This window comes from Hyperolius riggenbachi, chromosome 4 (assembly GCF_040937935.1).
Source record: "Hyperolius riggenbachi isolate aHypRig1 chromosome 4, aHypRig1.pri, whole genome shotgun sequence".
NCBI lineage: Eukaryota > Metazoa > Chordata > Amphibia > Anura > Hyperoliidae > Hyperolius > Hyperolius riggenbachi.
This window is the reverse complement of record NC_090649.1, coordinates 183,983,871-183,989,889: the sequence shown is the minus strand read 5'-3', so window position 1 is coordinate 183,989,889 and position 6,019 is coordinate 183,983,871.

Sequence of the window (6,019 nt, the reverse complement as noted above, 5' to 3'; positions counted from 1 at the left end):
ATTTCCTTATCTTAGTAGCTAAGCATTGCTGGAGACTAGAGCTTGTATTTTACAGACCTGATTAAAAACTTCATGTCTGTAAAATATAGCCTCTGGTTTATTTGCTAGTTTAAAAGAAAAATAGTAAGCTTTCAGCTTGTAAGCATTCTTCAGACTCTATTCCTGTTCACTGACAATGTTAGAACATACAGTCAGAAGGAGGTAGAAAGATTTTCTTTTTGCAAATATAAGTGTCATCCAGATACAGTAATTACAAGGGATCTTGCAAGGACTGTGAGGTATTTATGACAAATAGATAAGACCCTTGGTTTATTTAACGCACCATAGACTTACAGACCCTATCTTGTTCACTGTATGCTGCTGGAGCCTGCAAACTGTTAACTGTGTGTTACTGAACAGAGGAGCACTAAGGGAAGGGGGGGGGGGGAGCACAGTGATTTCCGGCAGGGGAATGCCCCAGTGTAGTGCTATCCATGCCGCTGTGACCTGGCACCCTGCACTTAGCCCCTGCTACGACTTGGCACCCTATACTTAGCACCCGGGGCGTGGTGGCCCGAGTCCTTTGCAAAAATATGTTTGTGCCTCTTTTGCATCTCAAAAAGTTGGGAGGTACAGTATGGGTATATGCCTCAACATCAGTGGAGCTAGCAGGGACACGCCTCCACACAGTGCAGAGCATCTGCCTGCTGGCAATTAGGAAAACAAAAGTGGTAAAAATTCCTTTGTCAGCTGTTAGAGTGGACTACAAGTAGACCAGGACCATCGCCAAGGCACCCTAAGCAGGTGCCTGGGGCCCAGTGGGTGTCAGGGGGCCCACCTGCCACCTTCTCTGTCCTCTCTCCACCTCAGATTACCAAAAGGACCATAAGAGGGAGTCACCACTACTACCTTGCCTAGGGCCCCATTTCATCTAAATTCATCCCTGACCACAAGGGAAGAAAATGCATGGAAAAACAGCAATGCAACAGTTACTGCTCTGTAGCATCTCCTCTGCAGTCTACATAAGCTCACTGGAAACTTAAGCTGGTTACAGATAAAAGTCTTTGGAAAATGAAAGATCACAGACCAATTTTACCCCCTTCTATGTAGTATGAGAGCCATACCTACACAGTCTATTCTATTCAGCTGAACTCCCCATCAGATAAAAGTCTTTGCAAGATGCTGAAAACAAGGATGCTGCACACATGCAACAGATCAGTATCTGCAAAAGATCAGTTCCTGAAAAAGATCAGTTCTTGCAAAATGCATTCATAGTATATGATATCTGCAGATCCTCATACACACCTTGTTTAACGGACAATCATCTGCAGATCAGTTCCACCAGGATGGATCTTTGGATCTGTAGATGAATGTCTGTTAATCAAGGTGTGTATGAGATCTGCAGATATCATAGACTATAAATGCATTTTGCAGGAACGGATCTTTTGCAGGAATAGATCTTTTGCAGATAATGATCTGTTGCATGTGTACAGCATCTTTGTGTGCAGCATCTTGCAAAGATTTCTGTCTGATGGGGAGTTCATCTCCATAGAAAAAACTGTGTAGAGAGAGTATGGCTCTCATACTACATGGAAAGGGGTAAAATTGGTCTGTGATCTTTCATTTTCCAAATACTTTTATCTGATGTGTGTACCCACCTTTAGTATTGCACTCTGCTCCAGGCTGCAGATCCATTAGTTCCTTGCAGATTATTACAATTAGTGAAATTTGTTGTAATTTTTTACAATTTAGCTGCTACATCAAAGCCAGTAATGCTGTACAGATCATGATAACCTAGATTTCCAAAATGTACTCAGTAATAGAGTGATACAGGAAATGACAAAGTACAAAATAGATTTACTCACAGCAACCAGTCAGAATTCATACATGTTACCAATCTGATGATAGTGAACACGTGAAGGTTTGAGGGACTCTGCTTGAGGCTGGGTTCACATATGACATAGCGTGAAAGGCTGCGTTTTATGTCATGTTTTATGTTAATGTTGTGTGCAGGGTTTTTTTTTTTTTTTTGGTGCGTTTGCGTTTCTTTAACGCAGATGCGTTTTTCAGGCATTTTGTGTGCGTTTTAAGATATTTGTGGTTCGCATATGTAAAACGCATATGCATTTTGTACGCCTTTTTATATTTACATTTATGAAATAACTAGGAAGACAACAGGAAATGGAAATACTTCAGAAATCTTTATTTAAAAAATAAAACGAAGAAAAAACGCATACAAAATGCAATCTACTGCATTTCCATTCACTCTCATTATTTGCGTTTTGGCAGCGATCCTGCATAATATGCAACAAAAACCAATGTTTTTCCGAAACGCATACTGTAAATCGCAGGTCTCCGCTTCTTTTTCTGCGTCCCATTGACTAACACTGCTGCATAAAACGCAGCGTTTTACGCAACGCTAGCGTTTCTACTATGTGTGCACCCAGCCTTATACTGTGTGATACGTACTGCTGCGATGAGTAAGCTTTAAATGAATTTGATAATATTCAGAATGGAGGAGAAGGAGAGGCAATGTCAGAAGAGCCACAAATGGTCATAATTTGAGTCCTCATTTCAAGGTGCTATAACAATGTACTTTTCTTCACTAAGGCTGCTTTCACAGTGAGACGTTACAGGCGCACGTTAGAGCAGCCTGTAATGCAGCCCAACTCACAGTAATGAAAAATCAATGGGCTGTTCACAGTGCCCACGTTGCGTTACAGGTGTAACGCTGGATGTCATTTGAAAGTGCAGCATGCTGTGCGTTCGACTGTTTGCACATGCTCAGTATTGTGTGTGTTTTTTTTGAGCAGGAGAGGAGGAGGGGAGAGTCCGCTATTGTTAGCCACATGGCTAATTAATATTCACTGCACTGCAGTGTAGTGATGGGAAGTTCGGCTCGATTCATTGTTACATAGTTACATGTTGTATCGATTCAATTGTAACAATTGAATCGATTCATTGAAAAGAGCCGGACTTCATAGCGCTACTGTTCAGAATCGATTCATTGAAAAGAGCCGGACTTCTCATTACTAGGTTCAGTCCTGCTACTCTGCCTCTGAATCCACTCTGAACAGTAGAGATAGGAAGTCCGGCTCTTTTCAATGAATTGATTCATTGAAAAGAGCCGGACTTCCCATCACTACTGCAGTGTTTACTTCCTGGAGCGGTCGCTGATTGGCTGGCGGGACCACGTGATGCAGAGTGTTCCGATCACGTGGTCCCCGCAGAGTATCAGACAAAAAAGGCGCACCAACAGCCGCACAACGCGGCTCACTCTGGCGTCCACCTCCAACACCACCAGGCGTTGCGTTAGGGGTATGTTATGCGACCTTAACATCCCCTAAAACACAACGTCTTGGTGTGAAAGAGGCCTAAATGATTTGGATCAGTATTGGACTGGAGAACTGCATTAACTGCTCCCTACTACTGATAATGAACGATCATAAATTCCATAAAACTGTTAAATAACAAAGGTGCATGCAGGAATACATGAAAGAAAAGGTTTTTTTTAGCAAAATGTTAGGGTGAGAGGCGCATGCGCGGCGCTGACTGACGTGGATGTGATCCCCAGCCGCTCCGCTCTAGAGCTGCATAACCTGCCTTAAAAGCACCCCACTTTGAGCACGGCATCGCCCTAAGCCTTCCGTCCTGACCTGGTGACATGTCCAGGAGGAACAAAACAAGGAAAAATAATCTCCCGGACTCCACCACAGTAAATACTCCGAGGACCTCTCCAGTCTCCACGCGCGCCGCTACACTCAAGATGGCGGAGGCTCAGCAAGACGTAGATCACATAGGCCCTGCCTCTCCAGATCAGCGCTCACCTCCTAAAGGCAAGGAGAAAAAGACCCAAGGTTCTCCTCAATCACCACCTGCAAACCAGGAAGACCTTATCCTAAACATCCAAAGAGTGTTCCGAGCAGAGCTGAAAGAAGCGGTCCGCGACATATCCCTTCAGCTGCGGGAGATCGGAGGTCGGGTCGCGGACTTAGAGAAGCAGACGGACTCCATTACTGTCGCTCTGGCTGAGGACAAGGCGCAGATAGACGATCAAGCCACCAAGCTAGACATCATGGAAATGAAACTGGAGGACCTTGAGAACCGCAACCGCAGAGCAAATCTCAGGATCCGAGGCCTTCCGGAGACAATCACAGATCTCCCGGCAGCGGCTCTCGCCATATTCAAGGCCCTCCTTCCGCAAGAAGAGCACTCACAGTTTCGCATGATCCGGATCCACCGCGCCCTGAACAAACCACGGAACCCAGACCTGCCCAGGGACGTGGTCCTTAAACTCCACTATGAGGAAGTCCGCGACCTGATCCTACGGGCAGCCAGGAACCTTACCTCGCTTCCAGAGGCCCCAGAAGGCGTCCAACTCTTCGCCGACTTGGCCCCGATGACGATACAGCGGAGAAGACATCTTCGCCCCATCACTCTATCACTCCAAAAGGCAGAGGTCCGCTACAGATGGGGTTTCCCCTTCTCCCTGACGTTCCTACGAGGAGGAAGAGAGTTCTCCTGCCGCTCATTAGAAGAAGGCCGCAAACACTTGGAGACGGCGGGAATCCCGATCGAACCCATGACTCTCGACCCCCCCCTCCAGAAAGGCCCCAGGCCAACGAAGGTCTGGTCCACTAAGGCACCGCGAAGCCGACCATTCCAAGCGGGAGACGCCTGATTGAAAGGCAGACGTTTCTATCCACTCTCACCGCTGCAAGAATCTGGCAGTAAGTACAAAACTCAGTATGGGTGGACCTGCTATACTCTCTATAGTCCACAACTGACCCTATAGCAAGCGCTACTAGCATCCCTGAGGAACATTGATGGATTCCCCTTCTTTCTGCCGTGCTAGAAAGCTCCACTTTGGCACCCCACCTACCTAGTAGCGCCTCTTTAGACAGCCCCTCAATCTTACCTGCCATAACCCCAAGCCACCTTCAGAACATATAACAACTTACACAATCGAGAGTCAGTTACCTGAGAGGGGCCAACCATTGATCCCAGACATTTCTCCTATGGTTTAAGCAGGAGTCCACCCTTTGATTATTCAGATTCTTATGACGCATGGACAGTCAGTATTTTACACCTGATATAAATCTCATAGTTCATGTTGAATGTTAATTTGCCTGGTTCATTCCGTTTTAGGATATATTTTCATATCCTGTCACCAAGTTTCACATTTATAACCCTGAAGGTTTATGGTGTTGCCATATTTGTCGTTTAATGTATACCACTGTTTGACTATTACGGTATATGAAAGGTTTAGGCAGTCTCTAGGTTTAAGTGCTGCCTCACTATGACAATTTGCACTGCTGGTCCTGTATTATCCCCAGCCGTGCCTCTTGTCCTTAAGAGCGACTTGCGCTCTACCCAAGCTGATACATACTCAGCTTGCACAACTTTATCTTTGCATATGTTTTGTTCTCCCTGTTACTCCCTCCCTATATGTCCATCTGAAGTTGACATGTCCTGCTATTCTCAAACCCAGCTATCTGACACACAGAATCTCGTACCCATTGTACATACTCTAATACGACCCAGCGACCCCCACTGCATAATCAAATGGCTTCCCTAAACATCATCTCCCATAATGCCAAAGGCCTCAATTCACCCACAAAAAGGAGGAAAGCATTTATGGACTATCAAAAGTGTCATCCCGACATCATATGCATACAGGAGACCCACTTCTCCAAATCTTCGACACCAAAATATTTCCATAAAAACTATAAGAGATTCTGGGTGTCAACGGCTGATAAGAAACACAGGGGTGTTATCACTCTAATAGCCGACTCCCTGCCACTACAAATTGAGAAATCCATTGCAGACAAAGAGGGCAGATTTATAATTATCCTAGGCTCCATACAGGATACACGCACTTGCCTCATTAATCTCTATGCCCCCCCGGAGGCTCCTATCCAAGCCATCAAAAAAGTACTGACACATATCACTGATCTAAACAACACCCAAATCATCTGGGCAGGGGACTTCAACATAGCTCCGAACCCGACTCTAGACAGATCTAATCAACTAACCTCCC